The 21245-nt window shown below is 43.5% G+C and overlaps 1 protein-coding gene and 1 non-coding gene across 3 annotated transcripts in view; both read left to right on the top strand.

Annotated features, from left to right (window-relative positions):
• The window catches only part of LOC126095021 (thymidine phosphorylase-like), a 190002-nt gene that overhangs the window by 65360 nt on the left and 103397 nt on the right, over nt 1–21245 (top strand). The gene's annotated exons all lie outside the window — the stretch shown is intronic.
• Nucleotides 7158–7230, top strand: Trnam-cau (transfer RNA methionine (anticodon CAU)). The gene has a single exon. It is a non-coding gene; the product is annotated as a tRNA-Met (tRNA).

Raw genomic sequence — 21245 nt, 5'->3', positions numbered from 1 at the left:
GAAAACAATGACAAAAGAAATATTTTTTCGTGTTAGATAATTAAAAATTAGCGATTTTCGGATTTTTCTGTTGTTTTTGCTTTGAAACCTTTCTTTTTGCCAAATTTTGTGATTCTGGGTCAACGGAAATTGCTTATCGTCAGATTGCATTGACTTAGAAGCTTCACGTTTTTCCACCGACAGTGGACCGTAGACCTCAATGCGTTGCATAAATTTCAACTTCATAGTCTACCCGTTCTGAGAAAAAAGGTTTTTAACAGTATGGCAGACACAGAAAGATGAACAACAAAGTAAAGTGTTCCGTTTATACCAGTCGACGTGTGGAACCTTAAAAACAGACGTAGAATCGTCTTTAGATAATTTACACATTATTTAATATTGTGGCACCGACGGAAAAACCAGTTAACGTTAAATGATCATTTTTATCCGTATGACTTAACTGATGAAAGAGAGAGATGTTTCCCAGTGCAAATAACATAATAGCCACAATGTCATCCTCTAGTTACCACCACATCCGAAGGTAATCAGTGGCAACTCAAAGGAAATCAGTTATGGGTGTGAGACAACGTAATAAATGTATTAATATGGTCTCTTCAGCAATGAGGCGTTGTAGGGAAGTACATGAATACAGAAATAAAAGTCTTCAGTTCGACCAATGTTAATGCGAATACGAAACATGGTAGAATACTCTCATGTCCTGTCTTTAAAGGTTACATACGAATGATTTCAAACAGTCAACTATTGACGTAGCTTGCTGAATCGCTGAGTTCCATTTTTCAATACCACCATGGTTAGGCTTTCCAGAGAAGTACTGCAGAAGCCTTCCATCTACAGTGAGCCAATGAGCAACATGGATGAGCATGTTATAATTATTCCTTTACAGAAGCTAGTCAGCCACATGCCTAGTTTGTTATAAAAGCGGGACTAACTGTGTTAACTGGCGCGTCAAATGTTCAAACTGTTGTTTTGCCTTCCGTGGAGCGGCAAGTTCAACAAACGCGGTTACTTGAAAACGGTAGGGAGCGAAAACGAAAATAAGGAAATCGTTCAAATAATACTCGACACTAAGTTTGTATGCACTACCTCAACAGGTGGTTTTAACCTTGATGACTGTAAAGATAGAATCTGCACCTGTGCTAACGATATTTGCGTACTGATAAGTGACATATACACTGAAGAGCCAAAGAAACTGGTACACCTGTATAATATCGTGTAGAGTCCCCGCGAACACACAGAAATGCCACAACACGAACGTGGTATGGACTTGACTAATGCCTGAAGTGGTGCTGGAGGTACTGGCATCATGAATCCTGCAGGGCTGTCCATAAAGCTGTAAGAGTACGAGGCGGTGGAGATCTCTTCTGAACAGCTCGTTGCAAGGCATCCCAGATGTGTTCAATAGTATTCTTGTCTGGGGAGTTTGGTGGCCAGCGAAAGTGTTTAAACTCAGAAAAGTGTTCCTGGAGCCACTCTGTAGCAATTCTGGACGTGTGGGGTGTCGCACTGTCCTACTCGAATTGCCCAAGTCCATCGGAATGAACAACGGAAATGAATGGATACAGCTGATTAGACAGGATGCTTACGTACGTATCACCCGTCAGAATCGTATCTAGGTGTATTCAGAGTCGTATCTAGCCGTATCAGGGGTCCCATATCACTCCAACTGCACACGCCTCACATCATTACGGAGCCTTCAACATTCCCCTGCTGACATGCAAGGTCCATCCGCTCGATACAATTTGAAACGAGTCTCCTCCGACCAGGCAATATGTTAGCAGTCATCAACAGTCCAATGTCTGTGTTGACGGGCCCAGGCGAGAGGTAAAGCTTTGTGTCGTGCAGTCATCGATGGTACATGAGTGCGCCTTCGGCTCCGAAAGCCCATATCAGTGATGTTTCGTTGAACGGTTTTCACGCTGATACCTGTTGACGGCCCAGCATTGAAATCTGCAGCAATTTGCGGGCTGGTTGCACTTCTGTAACGTTGAACGATTCTCTTCAGTCGTCGTTGGTCCCGTTCTTGCAGGAATTTCCTCCGGCCGCAGCGATGTCGGAGATCTGATGTTTTACCGGTTTCCTGATATTCACGGTACATTCGTGAAATGGTCGTACGGGAAAAACCGCACTCCATCGCTACCTCAGAGATGCTGTATCCCATCGGTCGTGCGCCGACTATAACACCAATTTCAAACTCACTTAAATCTTGATAATTTACCATTGTAGCAGCAGGAACCGATCTAACAACTGCGTCAGACACTTGTCTTATATAGGCGTTGCCTACCCCTGCGCCGTATTCTACCTGTTAACATTTCTTTGTATCTGAATACGCATGCCTATATCAGTTTCTTCGACGCTTCAGTGTATATCTACATACACACTCATCAGGCCACCATGTGGCGCATGGTGGAAGACTCACTATACCAGTTACCAGACATTTCTTTTTCTGTTCCACTCCCAAATGGAGCGAGGGAAAAATGACTATCTACACGCCTCCGTACAAGTCCTAATGTCTCTTATCTTGGCTTCGCGGTGCTTACGCGAAATGCACTTTGGCGGCAGCAGCATCGCTCTCCAATCAGCTGTGCAAATGCCGGTTCTCTGAATTTACTCAGCAGTGCTTCACGAAAAGAGCGTCGTTTTCCGTCCGGGGATTCCCATTTGAGTTCATGGAGCGTCTACGTAATCCTTGCTTGTTGACCGAAACTACCAGTAACAAATCTACCGGCTCACCCCTGAATTGCTTCGATGTCTTCCTTTAATCCGACATGGGATGAGGATTACAAAGACTCGAGCAGTGCTCGAGAACGGATTGCATTAGTGTTCTATACGTGGCCTCTATAGATGAGCTACACTTTCATAAAATTCCCGTAATAAACCTAAGTTGAAGAGTCCGCTTGCCTACTACCGTCTCTACGTGCTCGTCCCGTTCCTTACCGATCTGCAACGTTACGTCTAGATATTTTATCGACGTGACTGTCAAGCAGGAGAATACTAATAGTGTATTCGAACAATACAGGATTGTATTTTGTACTCATCTGCATTAGCTTGCATTTGTCTACATTTAGAGCAAGCTGCCATTTATCACACCAGGCAGAAATTTTGTCTGAGTCATCTTGCACAATCCTACAGTCACTCAACGACGACACCTCTTTGTACATCACCGCGTCATCAGCCAACAGCCGTAAACTGCTGCTCATCCTGTTCGTTAGATCATTTATGTACGTGAAGAATAAAAGCCGTCATATTGCACTTCCCTTGAGCACTTCTGACGATACCCTTGCCTCTGATGAACTCTCACCATCGAGAATAACAAACTAGCTTCTAGAACAGAAAGAAGGTCAGCAATGGTCGTAATGTTGTCATGTCTTTTTTTGCTGCAGATCTAGATTTTAGCTAACAAGGCGTCTATCATCAGCCAACATTATGCTTGTACATTCCTGACTTATGCTGGAATATGTGTTTCTAATACATGTTTTTATAATTGTGTCGAGTCTACGTGAGTACCTATAATGTACTGATGATAGCTGTACTGTCTGCATCTGCAATAAAAAGGCAGATGATATTAAGACCATTGCTGACCTTCTTTCTGTCCCGAATTACAATACGAAATGGCTCTGACCACTATGGGACTCAACATCTTAGGTCATAAGTCCCCTAGAACTTAGAACTACTTAAACCTAACTAACCTAAGGACATCACACACACTCATGCCCGAGGCAGGATTCGAACCTGCGACCGTAGCAGTCCCGCGGTTCCGAACTGCAGCGCCAGAACCGCACGGCCACCGCGGCCGGCAATTACAATACGGCCGTGGGTCACACATACAAGTGGAATCGAACATGGGGATGCTGGCTTCTATTACTTAGATGTCTTCGAGCTACTCATTTAGCTGGTAACGTAATCCTTATGATCGTACCTTCTTCATGTCAAATGCTTATCGAAAATCTAGGGATATGGAATTTGCTCATTGCCCTTCATCCATGGTTCGCAGGATGTCATGTGAGGAAAGGAGAAGTTGACTTTCACACGAGCGAAGCTTTCTAAAGCGCTTCTCATAACTCCATATGAATGGGAAAGAAAAGTATTCATTAGAACACTTTTCATTCGAATAACAGCTTCTTGCACGAAGATCGACATTGCAAGGTCAGTTCTTAAATTAGTAGCATAATGTCGCTTATAATCAATGTAGAATCTGTAGGAAGATCTTTATCTAAATTGTGGCAACAGAAAGAACATTCACTAGTCATAATCCCAAGGTTAAAACAATACCTAAATCCTAACTGATTGTTGATCACTGCCAAAAGATTTATCTAACTGCTTAAATGGTTCCGTAACATCTCGGAAGATCTAATAAGTGTCATAATAACGTGATGAGAGACAACGTACAGCGTTGCGTTGCAATTCTGGCAAAAGGCATAATTCTCAAAATGATAAGAAGTTATGAGAACTTGGCGTAATCAATTTACGAACAGATTTGCATCGATAGTCTTGTACCTAAAGGGTCATCAGTTCGTCTCTCTACTAATTTCTTGGATCGTCCCAAGCAAGCTGCCATGAAGGAAGGGACTTCCATCATTATTCCTAGGAGCACCAAGCTATTTTAGGTTACGTGGAGGACCAATCAAGGGCAAAATCTGTCCTTGTTGTAAGAGGCTATAAATCATGTAATACGTGTTTACGTTAAGTGATTTTGTTTCCAATGTGAGATCAATTTAAAAGTGCTCAGTGACATTATAACTAAAACCGTTATGTTTGGAACAAACAGGGTGTCGAAAAATTTATAAGTTAAATGCTATTTTTCTTTGGTAAAAGGTATAACAAGCAACAGTGGTTAAAACTTGGACAATGAACGCTTGTATGAACTAGAAACGTTAAACACGTACTTCAATATATAGGCTGTCCAAAATTTTTGTTGACTCTTTGATCGAGTAACTGAATAACACATTTTTATCCTCGACAATAAATTTCAAAAACAGAAGTAAAAACACCTGCGAAAAATAGGTTACGATATACCGAAAACTTCCATGAAAAACTCTTCAATGTTGGAGAGAATACTGTCATTTACGGGTGACACATACCTCCTCACATAAAATAGAATATTTTGAATAACTCTTACACAGATGGCGACAAGCTCCTCCTTCGGAGGAGTTTGTGAATATGAATAAATAAATGGACATTGTAAAGCTAATAAAGAAGTAGCCATAAAATTTTCAATATAGTCGCAACCTCCCCCATGACTCATGTCGCTGCTATAAATTTACTGTCCTGCTTATGTATCAGTTATCTTATTACTAAGTTACGTTAAATGAAACTTTTAAGATATTCTAATGTATTAACAGCCATCAACGTTTATCTTAATCACTCTTTAGCTATGTAGATTTTTTATTTCAAAAACCGTGTACAGTCGCAGTCTCTGTACTGTTGTGCTCTGATTGTCGCGCTATTAATACGCAGTATGAAAATGGCTGCTTCCTGCTCCGAGTGAAACGCGCGTGTAGAACACGGTTAAAAAGTGCCGAGAAATGATTGTTCTTAATGTTTTTCATAAATTTACAGAAAACATCGGCTTTGAAGTTTTCCGAGTGACTGTATTTGACACAGGTGAGAGACAAATACGCATTGGAGGAGTAGCGGAGGTGGCGTATTATAATCGTGTAGTATAGTGGTGTAGTTAGTGAATCGGTGGTTCAAGTCTGACCTAATCAATTTGAAATACCTACTTCTCGCAATTGAAAAATTCATCATTATTTTTATGAATAATGCACGTCTTCTCGTTTCTAATTAAATATTGCACGCGAAATTCATGTTTTCGTTTCAAATATAAATACTTAATTATCGATATTTTATGAAAGATTGTTAATAAAGGTTGCTTAAATTAAGAAAACATACCAATTTAATTTTCAGGACAAAACTGAAAAACCAAATACTCTTTATTTGGACTATGTTCATTGTTTTATACCAGAGATATAGTTGCAAACGAAGCAGAGTGATAAGCGTCGTAGAAGGCACCAGAAATGAAGTGTATTTCTCGGATTCGGATAAGGAAGGTGCTAAAAGGTGGGAGACTGACTAGTTAATACCTTCAGTGGGTTCAATATTCAACAATACGGTGAAATCCCTGCAGTATGCTTTTGTGTTACACATAACTCGCTCAGAAAAATTAGCCTGTGTTTAAGTTAGGAATTTTCATCACTCTCGTTTGCGATGTGAATATTATGTTAGGTGAGAACGAGAGCATTTTATGCTTTCCGTCTGCTCAAATGGTACAAATGGCTTTGAGCACTATTGGCCTTAACATCTGAGATCATCAGTCCCCTAGAACTTAGAACTACTTAAACCTAACTAACCTAAGGACATCACACACATCTATGCCCAAGGCAGGATTCGAACCTGCGACCCTAGCGGTCGTTTGCGATTTGAATATTATGTTAGGTGAGAACGAGAGCATTTTATGCTTTCCGTCTGCTCAAATGGTTCAAATGGCTTTGAGCACTATGGGACTTAACATCTGAGGTCATCAGTCCGCTAGAAATTAGAACTACTTAAACCTAACTAACCTAAGGACATCACACACGTCCATGCCCGAGGCAGGATTCGAACCTGAGATCCTAGCGGTCGCGCGGTTCCAGACAGAAGCGCCTAGAACCGCTCGGCTACTCCGGCCGGCCGTCTGCTCACCCAAGAATGGTGTAGTAGTGCTGGAGTTTTGTAGAATATTATTTGATTATCTTTAAAAATTAAATGACATTCGAAGCTGTATTGTTAGTGAGAACGAGAGCATTTTATGCTTTCCGTCCCGAATTATCGCTCAGTCTATGTACGTGCCGCTGGGTGTATTGTTAGGTGAGAGCGAGAGCATTTTATGCTTTCCGTCCCGAATTATCGCTTAGTCTATGTACGTGCCGCTGGGCTCGCAATGCCTGCTGCTAAGGAAGTGATTGTCTTTGCTTATTTTACTTGCAATAACGACTGCGCGAAACGCCGCTATCTCGTTCAGGGTGCTACGGCATACACCCTCTGGAGCACCTTGAAGGCTTCTTGAGTCCTCGGCTGTAATGGGTTTCAGGTTGTCAAAAGAACTATCGTGTGTGCATGCGCGGACGAGAGACAGGTTGAGGCAATTTCGGGTGAACAAGGATGGACTCAGCGCTTCCGTCGTTCCCGTAGTGTAGCGGTTATCACGTCTGCTTCATACGCAGAAGGTCCCCGGTTCGATCCCGGGCGGAAACAGTATTTTCCTCTGATTACGTGGGCTTTCCCGGCGTAATAAGTCTTGAAAGTCTCTTCGGGTTTGCTGCCGGATCCTAAAAGCAACTTGACTCGATATTTCGGCGATCCAACTGTTCGCCATCTTCAGGAAAATGCTGCTTATGCTGATGAGTCCCGCTGAGAACTGACGCCAGGTTGCAAATCGACGTCCTATATAGGCCACCGTTCAGTACACGGCGCATTCGCCGCCCACCACGGTTCTAAGTTCTAGGCGACTGATGACCTCAGAAGTTAGGTCGCATAGTGCTCAGAGCCATTTGAACCAGCCATCCAATGAGATGAATCAAACACGGAATGGTGTAATGTTGACCTGAGGTTTCTTCTTATGGTGAACACAGTATAGTTACAGCACAACAGTGCTCAGCAGCGGCAGCGGAACTCACCGGGCAGAGATAACAGCGGCGCGACAGTGAGACACGCGACACGTGTGCGCGTCGGTGCAGCGTTCGCAGTACGTGGTCGGCGAGGCAGTGTCGAGTTCACGGCAACGGCCAGCCAGCAGGCATATTATATAAGAGATGAACTGCCAGTCCCATAAGAAACAGCTATGTGACATTTACTATTGGATGCGTCTGTTTTCTGCTCTTCAGTGGGAAACAAAGAAAAATACTGTAGCATTGGTAGGACATTTCTATGTGATGGTGGTTCAGCTAGCCATATTTTGGCTGGTTTGGTTTGAGCACTATGGGACTTAACTGCTGTGGTCAACAGTCCCCTAGAACTTAGAACTACTTAAACCTAACGAACCTAAGGACATCACTCATATCCACGCCCGAGGCAGGATTCGAACCTGCGATCGTAGCGGTCGCGCGGTTCCAGACTGTAGCGCCTAGAATCGCTCGGCCACTCCGGCCGGCCCATATTTTGTTCTGACACTAATGTACAAGTCAGATGTGATCAACAGAACATAAATGCTGAAACCAGGCACTTTGATTACACGACAGAAATGTAGCAGAAGTGAATCTACGGGGTTGTCCATTGATAGTGACCGGGCCAAATATCTCACGAAATAAGCATCAAACGAAAAAATTACAGAGAACGAAACCCGTCTAGCTTGAAGGGGGAAACCATATGGCGCTATGGTTGGCCCGCCATAGGTCAAATGGATATCAGCAGCCTTTTTTAAAATAGGAACCCCCATTTTTATTACATGTTCGTGTAGTACGTAAAGAAATATGAAAGTTTTAGTTGGACCACTTTTATCGCTTTGCGATAGATGGCGCTGTATTACTCACAAACGTGTAAGTACGTGGTATCACGTACATTCCTGCAGTTCGGACGGTATTTGCTTCGTGATACATCACCCGAGTTAAAATCGACCGTTTACCATTTGCGGTAAAGGTCGATATCGTGTAGATGTATGGCTATTGTGATCAAAATGCCCAACGGGCGTGTGCTATGTATGCTGCTCGGTATCCTGGACATCATCCAAGTGTCCGGACCGTTCGCCGGATAGTTACGTTATTTAAGGAAGCAGGAAGTGTTCAGCCACATGTGAAACGTCAACCACGACCTGTAACAAATGCTGATGCCCAAGTAGGTGTTTTAGCTCCTGTCGCAGCTAATCCGCACATCAATAGCAGACAAATTGCGCGAGAATCGGGAATCTCAAAAACGTCGGTGTTGAGAATGCTTCATCAACATCGATTGCACCCGTATCATATTTCTATGCACCAGGAATTACATGGCGACGACTTTGAACTTCGTGTACGTTGTGCCACTGGGCACAAGAGAAATTACGGGACGATGACAGATTTTTTGCACGCGTTCTATTTAGCGACAAAGCGTCATTCACCAACAGCGGTAACGTAAACCGGCATAATATGCACTATTGGGCAACGGAAAATCCACGACGGCTGCGACAAGTGGAACATCAGCGACCTTGGCGGGTTAATGTATGGTGCGGCATTATGGGAGGAAGGATAATTGGCCCCCATTTTATCGATGGCAATCTACGTAATGTTCTACCGATGTTACTACAAGATGTTTCACTGTATGACAGAATGGCGATATACTTTCAACATGATGGATGTCCGGCACATAGCTCGCGTGCGGTTGAAGCGGTATTGAATAGCATATTTCATGACAGGTGGATGATCGTCGAAGCACCATACCATGGCCCGCACCTTCACCGGATCTGACGTCCTCAGATTTCTTTCTGTGGGGGAAGTTGAAGGATATTTGGTATCGTGATCCATCGACAACGCCTGACAGCATGCGTCAGCGCATTGTCAATGCATGTGCGAACATTACGGAAGGCAAACTACTCGCTGTTGAGAGGAATGTCGTTACACGTATTGCCAAATGCATTGAGGTTGGCGGACATCATTTTCAGCATTTATTGCATTAATGTGGTATCTACAGGTAATCACGCTGTAACAGCATGCCTTCTCAGAAATGATAAGTTCACAAAGGTACATCTATCACACTGGAACAACCGAAATAAAATGTTCTGTATTTTAATTTAAAAAACCTACCTGTTACCAACTGTTCGTCTAAAATTGTGAGCCATATGTTTGTGACTATTACATTTGTTTGTGACTGTCACAAAGCGAAAAAAGTGGTCCAGCTAAAACATTCATATTTCTTTACGTACTACACGAATATGTAATAAAAATGGGGGGTTCCTATATACAAAAAAAAAACGCAGTTGCTATCCGTTTGACCTATGGCAGCGCCGTCTAGCGGGCCAACCATAGCGCCATCTGGTTTCCCCCTTCAAACTAGACAAGTTTAGTTCTTTGTAGTTTTTTCGTTTGACGCTTATTTCGTGAGATATTTGGCCCTGTCACGATCAATGGACAACTCTGTATATTACTAAGTGACCACCCCGAATTCCGGAACAGTACCATGTTCCCTATCTAACGGCTTCCGGGTACAACAAAAACTTTATTTTCAGTATTCCGCGTAATAACCGAATTTAAAATGCTACCATTATCTACACATCGCCAGCCGTTGTTGCCAAGCGGTTCTAGGCGCTTCAGTCCGCAACCGCGCTGCTGCTACGCTCGCAGGTTCGAATCCTGCCTCGGGCATGGATGTTTGTGATGTCGTTAGGTTAGTTAGGTTTAATTAGTTCCAAGTCTAGGGGACTGATGACCCCAGATGTTAAGTTCAAAAAATGGTTCAAATGGCTCTGAGCACTATGGGACTCAACTGCAGTGGTCATAAGTCCCCTAGAACTTAGAACTACTTAAACCTAACAAACCTAAGGACAGCACACCACACCCAGCCATCATGAGGCAGAGAAAATCCCTGACCCCGCCGGGAATCGAACCCGGGAACCCGGGCGTTTGAAGGGAGAACGCTACCGCACGACCACGAGATGTAGGCTAGATGTTAAGTCCCATAGCGCTTGGAGCTATTTGAACCATTTTCAAGTCTACTCATCAAGAGGTATAATCTTATGTTAACACAATACAAAACGTATTACAGTTAGAGACTGTATTTGTCTTGAGGCAGTGTGGCCGACAGCGCGCAAATATCCGGACGTTATTCATCCAGTATTTGTGACTTAAGCACTTAGCTACGTCCAATAAAGATCGCACATAATTTCAAACATTAGGGAAACTTTTTTTTTCCGATGACACTCTCAGAAAATGAGAGCAAAAAAGTTTGTCGCTTTCTACATTTTCGCTGTTCAAGCAGTTAACCTGTAGCATCCGACTCAAATTTTTAATTTATTACTTTTTTACTAGCGAATCTATTCGCAAGGCAGTTTGCAGAGGATATCCACTGAACGTGCCGGCTAAATTATATGATTGTACGACAGATAGCTAAGAGATATGACGTCATAGACCTTTAGGTGCGTGAAAAGCTAGCTTCTGCTTAAAATGGTTCACAGTATAACTTCATCACCACCTGCATGATGTTTTAAATTATTGTTTCCTTACTACGATCTATTTAACTCACTTTGCAGACAGTGTCTACATACATCACTGAATCTACCTGAAACATTATATCATCATACGACACATAATTCAGGAGATATGACGTCATAAATATTGAGATGCGTGCCCTTTCCTCTGTTTAAAATGGAGAACAAATCATCCAGACTGTATTCAACCAGTGTTCCAGAAAGAGAGCACGTAGCGACATCAACCAGCTTTAAGCGTTACTTCAGTCCTTCTCTAAAGTGTTCCTCGCTTACATTCTTAACGTCAAATATTTATCACATTAACACAATCACGTAAATGTTAAATGTAGGAAAGGGAAAGGATGGGTGGGAAATCGTGACGGCCAGCCGCTCGGGGTACTATGGTAACCCAATGGCAAAAGTTGAAAATTTTCGACCGACCGGGATTCGAACCCGGATTTACCGCTTTTTATGGACGGTTGTATTAACCGCTGATTTCTTTATTAAATCTCTTTTTTTTTTCGTCATTGTTCGTTGCATTTGTTCGGGGCGGACTTCCCATTACACCCGTTCAAGTTCATCGTTGATCCATTCACTCAGTTTCTTTTATTGCAGAGAGTAGCTAATTCTCTGACCCTGGCCGAACACGCTGAACTACCGTGCCGGCATCCGCTCCGGCCACACGGGCACTGTCCCGATCTCCCCCCAAATTTCCAACTTATCGCACGCCGCAATGCAGCGTCCATCGTCCATTAAACTCTCTACTACCAAATTCTGTTTCCTGTAGGAGTTCTGGCGACATTTCTGCATTCGACTGTAAAAAAGCACCGAGCAGCTGTTACCCTCTTATTCAGATATGCATTTTTCTGAGTAGTGTCTGTTCTGTCGGACACCACTCAGATATACACATTAACACATTTGTAAAACAATCAGACATCCAAAGCTGTCTTGCACTTTGGAGCTACATTCTCTTTACTCGTTCACCACCGGTTTATGCTCGACTCTGCCAGTCATCATACCAGAAAATTTATGATGTATGAGGGTCACTCCAAAAAAAATGCACACTATTTTTTTTAAATCCATCTTTTATTCTACATGTTTGAAAGTTTTACAGTGTGTATATACATCCTTTAGGAACAATATTTTCATTTCTCCACATAATTTCCATCTCTCTCAACTGCCTTTCGCCATCTTGGAACCAGCGCCTGTATACCTGCACGGTAAAATTCTGGACCAACCTGTTGGAGCCACTGTTTGGCAGCGTGCACAAGGGAGTCATCATCTTCAAACCTTATTCCACGAAGAGAGTCTTTCAGTTTCCCAAAGAGACGATAGTCACATGGAGCCAGGTCAGGACTGTAAGGCGGGTGTTTCAGTGTTGTTCACTGCGTTTTGTGATCGCTTCCATGCATTTTGACTGACATGTGGCTGTACATTGTCGTGCAGCAGCAAAACATCCTGCTTTTGCCGATGTGGTCGAACACGACTCAGTCGAGCTTGAAGTTTCTTCGGTGTCGTCACCTATGCATCAGAATTTATGGCGGTTCCACTTGGAATCATGTCCACAAGCAAGAGTCCTTCGGAATCGAAAAACACCATAGCCATAACTTTTCCATCAGAAGGTGTCGTTTTGTATTTTTTTTTTTCCTGGGTGAATTTGCATGATGCCACTCCATTGATTGCCTTTTCGTCTCTAGTGAAAAATGATGGAGCCATGTTTCATCACCTGTCACAATTCTTCCAAGAAATTCATCTCCACCATTCTCGTACTGTTCCAAAAGTTCGCTGCATACTGTTTTTCTTGTTTCTTTGTGAGCCACTGTCAACATCCTGGGAACCAACCTGGCACAAACCTTTTTAGTGCCAACACTTTCAGTGTTCTGCAAACACCTCCTTCCTCTATTCCAAGGTAGCGTGACAGTTCGTTCACTGTGATGCGTCTGTCAGCAGTCACCAACTTGTTAACTCTCTGCACATTGTCTGGAGTGTGTGCAGTACGAGGCCTGCCGCTGCTTGGACAATCCTCAATATTCCAGTGCCCGCTTTCATCACGTAACCTGCTTGCCCACCGACTAACTGTACTGCGATGGACAGAAGCATTTCCATAAATCTTTTTCAACCCTCTAGAAGTAGCCAATACTTTTAACAGATATTATATTACTGTAGCAGCCGAATTAATAAGTCAAAATAAAACAATTGCAGTAAGTTAATTGTTAAACCCCCCACATACAAATCATACTATGCTTTTCATACCTACAACGGATGCAGAAGTGTCAAACCTAATAAAACAACTTAAAATTAAGCATTCATCTGGCTTGGATGGTGTCACATCACATCTCATAAAGGAATGCAGAGAATGTATATTCAAACCATTGACACACATGCTGAATGCTGTGATAGAAGAAGGTATATTTCCAGATTCACTGAAAGTAAGTAAAGTGAAGCCAATATTTAAGAAAGGGAACAGGGATGAATTAGGAAATTACAGGCCAATATCATTGATCTCAACATTTGCTAAAATCAATGAAATGATAATAAAGAATAGAATTGTAAGTTTTATAACAAAGTACAGTATGCTTCATTCATCACAACATGGTTTCAGAGAAGGGAAGTCAACAAAAACAGCATCAACAGATATAATTGAGCACATTCTTCATTTACTTGACAGGCAACAAAAGACTTGTGGGATTTTTATGGACCTATCTAAGGCATTTGATTGTGTGAACCACTCAAAATTAATGATGAAATTATATCAGTATGGAATTAGAGGAAAATGCTATGACATCTAAGGCATTTGATTGTGTGAACCACTCAAAATTAATGATGAAATTATATCAGTATGGAATTAGAGGAAAATGCTATGACATACACTCCTGGAAATTGAAATAAGAACACCGTGAATTCATTGTCCCAGGAAGGGGAAACTTTATTGACACATTCCTGGGGTCAGATACATCACATGATCACACTGACAGAACCACAGGCACATAGACACAGGCAACAGAGCATGCACAATGTCGGCACTAGTACAGTGTATATCCACCTTTCGCAGCAATGCAGGCTGCTATTCTCCCATGGAGACGATCGTAGAGATGCTGGATGTAGTCCTGTGGAACGGCTTGCCATGCCATTTCCACCTGGCGCCTCAGTTGGACCAGCGTTCGTGCTGGACGTGCAGACCGCGTGAGACGACGCTTCATCCAGTCCCAAACATGCTCAATGGGGGACAGATCCGGAGATCTTGCTGGCCAGGGTAGTTGACTTACACCTTCTAGAGCACGTTGGGTGGCACGGGATACATGCGGACGTGCATTGTCCTGTTGGAACAGCAAGTTCCCTTGCCGGTCTAGGAATGGTAGAACGATGGGTTCGATGACGGTTTGGATGTACCGTGCACTATTCAGTGTCCCCTCGACGATCACCAGTGGTGTACGGCCAGTGTAGGAGATCGCTCCCCACACCATGATGCCGGGTGTTGGCCCTGTGTGCCTCGGTCGTATGCAGTCCTGATTGTGGCGCTCACCTGCACGGCGCCAAACACGCATACGACCATTATTGGCACCAAGGCAGAAGCGACTCTTATCGCTGAAGACGACACGTCTCCATTCGTCCCTCCATTCACGCCTGTCGCGACACCACTGGAGGCGGGCTGCACGATGTTGGGGCGTGAGCGGAAGATGGCCTAACGGTGTGCGGGACTGTAGCCCAGCTTCATGGAGACGGTTGCAAATGGTCCTCGCCGATACCCCAGGAGCAACAGTGCCCCTAATTTGCTGGGAAGTGGCGGTGCGGTCCCCTACGGCACTGCGTAGGATCCTACGGTCTTGGCGTGCATCCGTGCGTCGCTGCGGTCCGGTCCCAGGTCGATGGGCACGTGCACCTTCTGCCGACCACTGGCGACAACATCGATGTACTGTGGAAACCTCACGCCCCACGTGTTGAGCAATTCGGCGGTACGTCCACCCGGCCTCCCGCATGCCCACTATACGCCCTCGCTCAAAGTCCGTCAACTGCACATACGGTTCACGTCCACGCTGTCGCGGCATGCTACCAGTGTTAAAGACTGCGATGGAGCTCCGTATGCCACGGCAAACTGGCTGACACTGACGGCGGCGGTGCACAAATGCTGCGCAGCTAGCGCCATTCGACGGCCAACACCGCGGTTCCTGGTGTGTCCGCTGTGCCGTGCGTGTGATCATTGCTTGTACAGCCCCCTCGCAGTGTCCGGAGCAAGTATGGTGGGTCTGACACACTGGTGTCAATGTGTTCTTTTTTCCATTTCCAGGTGTGTACTTAAATCATACATTAAAAATAGGAAAAAATGCACAGAAATCAGACCTACTAGTGGGGGAAATATAACAAACTGCAGATCAGAATTACAAACAGTTAAACACGGTGTGCCGCAAGGGTCTGTGCTTGGGCCAATACTATTTATACTCTACGTAAATGACTTCCCTATCTATATAAATCAGAAACTTATATTGTATGCTGATGACACAATAATCATTTGCACAGCTGACACAAAGGAGAAGCTTGAGAAGGAAGCACTCCTGACTATCAAAATGCAAATAAATATTTAACACAAAACAACCTGTTTATGAATCAGTCCAAAACAATAAATGTTAATATAAATGGAAAGACTATTAAAGAAGTAGCCAGCACAAATTTTCTAGGAACTATAATAGACAAACATTTGGGATGGGGGGAGCACATAGATGCACTGTGTAAAAAGATAAACAAACAGATCTTCATCATGCATAAAACAGCTAAGACTGTGGATGATAAAGTCCTCAGATCAATGTATTATGGACTTGTCTTCCCACATTTGTCTTATTCAGTTCATATATGGGGAAGTGCACAAGCTGGCTACCTAAAAAGTATATTCACAATTCAGAAAAGGGCAGTGAGATGCATTGCAAAAATACCACCAAGACAGACCTGTAAGCAAGCTTTTGTACACTATAATATTATGACAGTATATTCACTGTACATATACCAAAGCATAATGGCAGTAAGGTCAAGAGATAAACTCCTCCTAAATAAAGATGTACACAAACACGGTACAAGAGGAAATGAAAATTACTACATGATAAACAGAAATCTAAAACTGTCTATGACTGCCCCAGAAGAAGCAGGCAAAAGGTTTTTTAATAAACTCCCCAAAATCATTAAAAAAGAAACAGACCTAAAATGTTTTAAAAATCATTTGAAACTATATCTCACAGAGAAATGTATATACAGTTTGAGAGAATACTAAGATGGTATTTAATATGTTATACCATTACTGAAATGTACATTTAAAAATTATCATGTATGTTGTTTGGATTTGTGTGTACATATAATGTGAAACATGTAATACCTTTGTATGATTATGGACTATTTCTGTTTAATCATTTGTTTCATTTATATACACTCCCGGAAATAGAAAAAAGAACACATTGACACCGGTGTGTCAGACCCACCATACTTGCTCCGGACACTGCGAGAGGGCTGTACAAGCAATGATCACACGCACGGCACAGCGGACACACCAGGAACCGCGGTGTTGGCCGTCGAATGGCGCTAGCTGCGCAGCATTTGTGCACCGCCGCCGTCAGTGTCAGCCAGTTTGCCGTGGCATACGGAGCTCCATCACAGTCTTTAACACTGGTAGCATGCCGTGACAGCGTGGACGTGAACCGTATGAGCAGTTGACGGACTTTGAGCGAGGGCGTATAGTGGGCATGTGGGAGGCCGGGTGGACGTACCGCCGAATTGCTCAACACGTGGGGCGTGAGGTCTCCACAGTACATCGATGTTGTCGCCAGTGGTCGGCGGAAGGTGCACGTGCCCGTCGACCTGGGACCGGACCGCAGCAACGCACAGATGCACGCCAAGACCGTAGGATCCTACGCAGTGCCGTAGGGGACCGCACCGCCACTTCCCAGCAAATTAGGGACACTGTTGCTCCTGGGGTATCGGCGAGGACCATTCGCAACCGTCTCCATGAAGCTGGGCTACGGGCCCGCACACCGTTAGGCCGTCTTCTGCTCACGCCCCAACATTGTGCAGCCCGCCTCCAGTGGTGTCGCGACAGGCGTGGATGGAGGGACGAATGGAGACGTGTCGTCTTCAGCGATGAGAGTCGCTTCTGCCTTGGTGCCAATGATGGTCGTATGCGTGTTTGGCGCCGTGCAGGTGAGCGCCACAATCAGGACTGCATATGACCGAGGCACACAGGGCCAACACCCGGCATCATGGTGTGGGGAGCGATCTCCTACACTGGCCGTACACCACTGGTGATCATCGAGGGGACACTGAATAGTGCACGGTACATCCAAACCGTCATCGAACCCATCGTTCTACCATTCCTATACCGGCAAGGGAACTTGCTGTTCCAACAGGACAATGCACGTCCGCATGTATCCCGTGCCACCCAACGTGCTCTAGAAGGTGTAAGTCAACTACCCTGGCCAGCAAGATCTCCGGATCTGTCCCCCATTGAGCATGTTTGGGACTGGATGAAGCGTCGTCTCACGCGGTCTGCACGTCCAGCACGAACGCTGGTCCAACTGAGGCGCCAGGTGGAAATGGCATGGCAAGCCGTTCCACAGGACTACATCCAGCATCTCTACGATCGTCTCCATGGGAGAATAGCAGCCTGCATTGCTGCGAAAGGTGGATATACACTGTACTAGTGCCGACATTGTGCATGCTCTGTTGCCTGTGTCTATGTGCCTGTGGTTCTGTCAGTGTGATCATGTGATGTATCTGACCCCAGGAATGTGTCAATAAAGTTTCCCCTTCCTGGGACAATGAATTCACGGTGTTCTTATTTCAATTTCCAGGAGTGTATAATGAAATCAAGTTTGATGTTAATAGCCTATTGTATGACACACCCAATACTCTCAGCTGGATTTTCAGCTGGAGTCCATGGGCAAAGAATAAATAAATAAATAAATGTTTCCCACTGTCTCGTTTTCACAGCACAGGAATTCTATGACAGCACGTTGCTTCTGACGAACGTCAAGTGTAGCAGCCATCTTGAAGACATGCTGTGATGGCGTCACTTATGGGAAAAGGTTGAACTAAGTTTGAAAACAAGCGGGAAGGATGTATCTACACACTATAAAACTTTCACACATGCAGAATGACAACTGTATTTTTAGAAAAATAGCATGCATTTCTTTTGGAGTGACGCTCGTATTACGAATCGGGCACGCGCAGCACACAAATGTCAATATAATTTTGTGTGACCGCTCAACGAGAGAGTTTTCTAACAAATGGGATATCACATAAATTGTGGTTAATTTGGGGTAAAATTATTTTATGTGACCTCGTTGGTTTAAAGGAATGTCTTATGTCACATTCACAATAAAGGATCAGTATGTTAAAATAACCTACGGAGTTTGAATTTGACCGCACCTTAATGAGAAACACAGTTCTCAGCGCCGGCACGAACTTTTAAGGAAGTGTAGATTTACTAGTAGATATACGAAACCTTTCCTGTATAGCCCCTCTATAGTGGGTGAATCACATAACGCCTGCACCGCAAATATTGTGGAAATGGAAAGTGCTACTGATGCGTGTTTTTCTCAGAATGGCTTGGTATTCAAATGCTCGTATTGTTAGCCAATAAACAGATTGTAATAATACATAGGAAGTGTACTTTTTGTGCAAACATACACTTTTTCATTTGGAGCAATTCCTTTTGACATTAACAAAATAAACGTAAGGTAAATCAGAATTTCAGTTGTGGTTGCAGGACTCTATAATCCGTTCATTATAAGAATGAATGCGATGATTGGTCAGAATCCGTAACACACATACGCTGGGTTGTTACGCTCTTGGAAGTAGGTCCGACTTATGTATTAGGTATCTTATCACTAAGTTACATTAAATGAAACTTTAAGCTATTCTGATGTATTAACAGCCATCACCATTTTTCTTAATCACTCTTTAGTTACGTAGTTTTTATTTAAAAAATCGTGTTCAGTCACAGCCTCTGCAGCGTTGTTCTCTGATTGTCGCGCTATTAATACGCAGTATGAAAATGGTTGAGGCTGCTTCCTGCTCTGAGTGAAACACGCGTGTAGAACATGGTTAAAAAGTGCTGAGAAATAGTTTCTTTGTTTTTCATAAATTTACAGAAAACATCGGCTTTGAAGTTTTCCCAGTGTTGTATATTACTGCAGTTGATAAATAAACCTCCTAGGATCGCGTAGCGCAGCCGGTAGCCAATTGGAATACAACTATGGTTTTAGTGCGGTGTTTCTAATCTCCCCAATGCTATATTTTTTCTCGTTCAATTTGAAATACCTACATCTCGTAATTATAAAACTCATCATCAATTTTTATGAATATTGCACGTCTTGTTTCTAATTACGTGTTGGACGCGAAGTTCAAGTTTCACCAGTTTCCATTTCAAATACAGATTCTTAATTATCAATGTTTTATGAAACACTGTTCATAAAAGTTGTTTAAATTAAGGACACATAATTAAGTTTTTAAGGCAAAAATGAAAAACCAAATCCTCTTTATTTGAACTATGTCCATTGTTTTATACCACAGAGGTAGATATGTATCGCAGAAACATGAAAAACAATCATTTTCACAGCATCGAGCACATAATACAAATGCCGCATTTTTACATTTTCTACTGTACCATTACAATATGCACCCAACAGAACTGATCTGGAGCCAAGCTGCGGGATTTGGCTCGGGAAGTAACGAAGCCGCCAGACATACTGGAACTAACGTACGCAGCTTTTTCACACGTCACTGCCGAACGCTGGCGGTATATAGAACGGCTCGTCATAAAAGAAGAAGAGAAAATGCTGCGCCTAATCGGCTTCGTGGATTCTGTTGTTGATAGGCTCGTTATCAAGGTAACAAGTGACACTTCCAGAGCCGAAATGTATTTCTCGGATTCGGATAAGTAAGGAGCTAAGAGATTACCAGACGACTGACTGTAATTAATACCTTCAGTGCCTTCAATATTTAACTGTACGGTGAAATGCTTCAATACTCCCTTACGCTACACACAGCCTTACGCTTGGATGGGTGACCATCCAGGCCGCCATGCACTGTTGCCATCATTTTTTGGGGTGCAGTCAGCCTCGTGATGCCAATTGAGAAGCTACTCAACTGAATAGTAGCGGTTTCGGTCAAAAATACCATCATAACGACCGGGAGGGCGGTGTGCTGACCCCACGTCCCCCCTATCTGCATCTTCCTCTGAGGATGACATGGCGGTTGGATGGTCCCGATGCGCCACTTGTGGCCTGTGGGTGGAGTGGTTTAATCGGAAATCATCACAGTGGCCTAAAACAATAACAATAACAGTGTCTTCCAACTGCATTAAGAACAGTGTCATGATGGTAGCTGTGGAGCACAGCTAACTTATGGTGTGAGTGTGACATGTGATGGAGTGCAGACTGATCCCACAGCACTCCAATATGAAGGATGGTAGGCAAGCTACTGTCCAGGCATTCACATACCTACTTCCATAAGGAATGTGTATCTGATGTCCCACACATGCACTATCAGTTCTGGACAATTCAATGGAACAGCAGCTTGTTGGCCCACTGGCAGCTGCCCAGCCGTGTGGTAAAGGAAATTGCTTACTGCCGCCCAGTGTGCACACTGGTGTACATGAAGCAGGGAAATCTGAAGGAATGTGGAAACATAGCATGCCAGGGGTCTCCAGCAGTCCCTTGCACCATACGATTGCAGCACGTTCTGTACAAATGTACTATCCTGGACTTATTTTAGTAACCAAACTGTTCGTAGTAGTAGTAGTAATAGTAGTAGTAGTAACTTCTTTCATCTGTAGATTTCCTTTTACAAAGATATGGGACATGTCAAAGTATTTACAAGTTCAAACCAATTTAAAATAAGCTAACTCATATACACATACATTTATAGACTTCTAGTTAGAGACAATCATTAGATTTAGTGCTGATACGCAATACGTTTTTACAAATAACTTATTAAATAATGTAATGCCACACTGTTCACTCATATCTCACTATCAGTCATTGCACACACACTATACACATTGTTTCCTAACAATTCACTCACTACACACACAAACACACATGCACACACTGGTGATCTCTGGGCCATTTTCTGTACTGCA

This window comes from Schistocerca cancellata, chromosome 8 (genome assembly GCF_023864275.1).
Source record: "Schistocerca cancellata isolate TAMUIC-IGC-003103 chromosome 8, iqSchCanc2.1, whole genome shotgun sequence".
Classification (NCBI taxonomy): Eukaryota; Metazoa; Arthropoda; class Insecta; order Orthoptera; family Acrididae; genus Schistocerca; species Schistocerca cancellata.
This window is presented reverse-complemented; position numbering and strand designations above follow the sequence as displayed.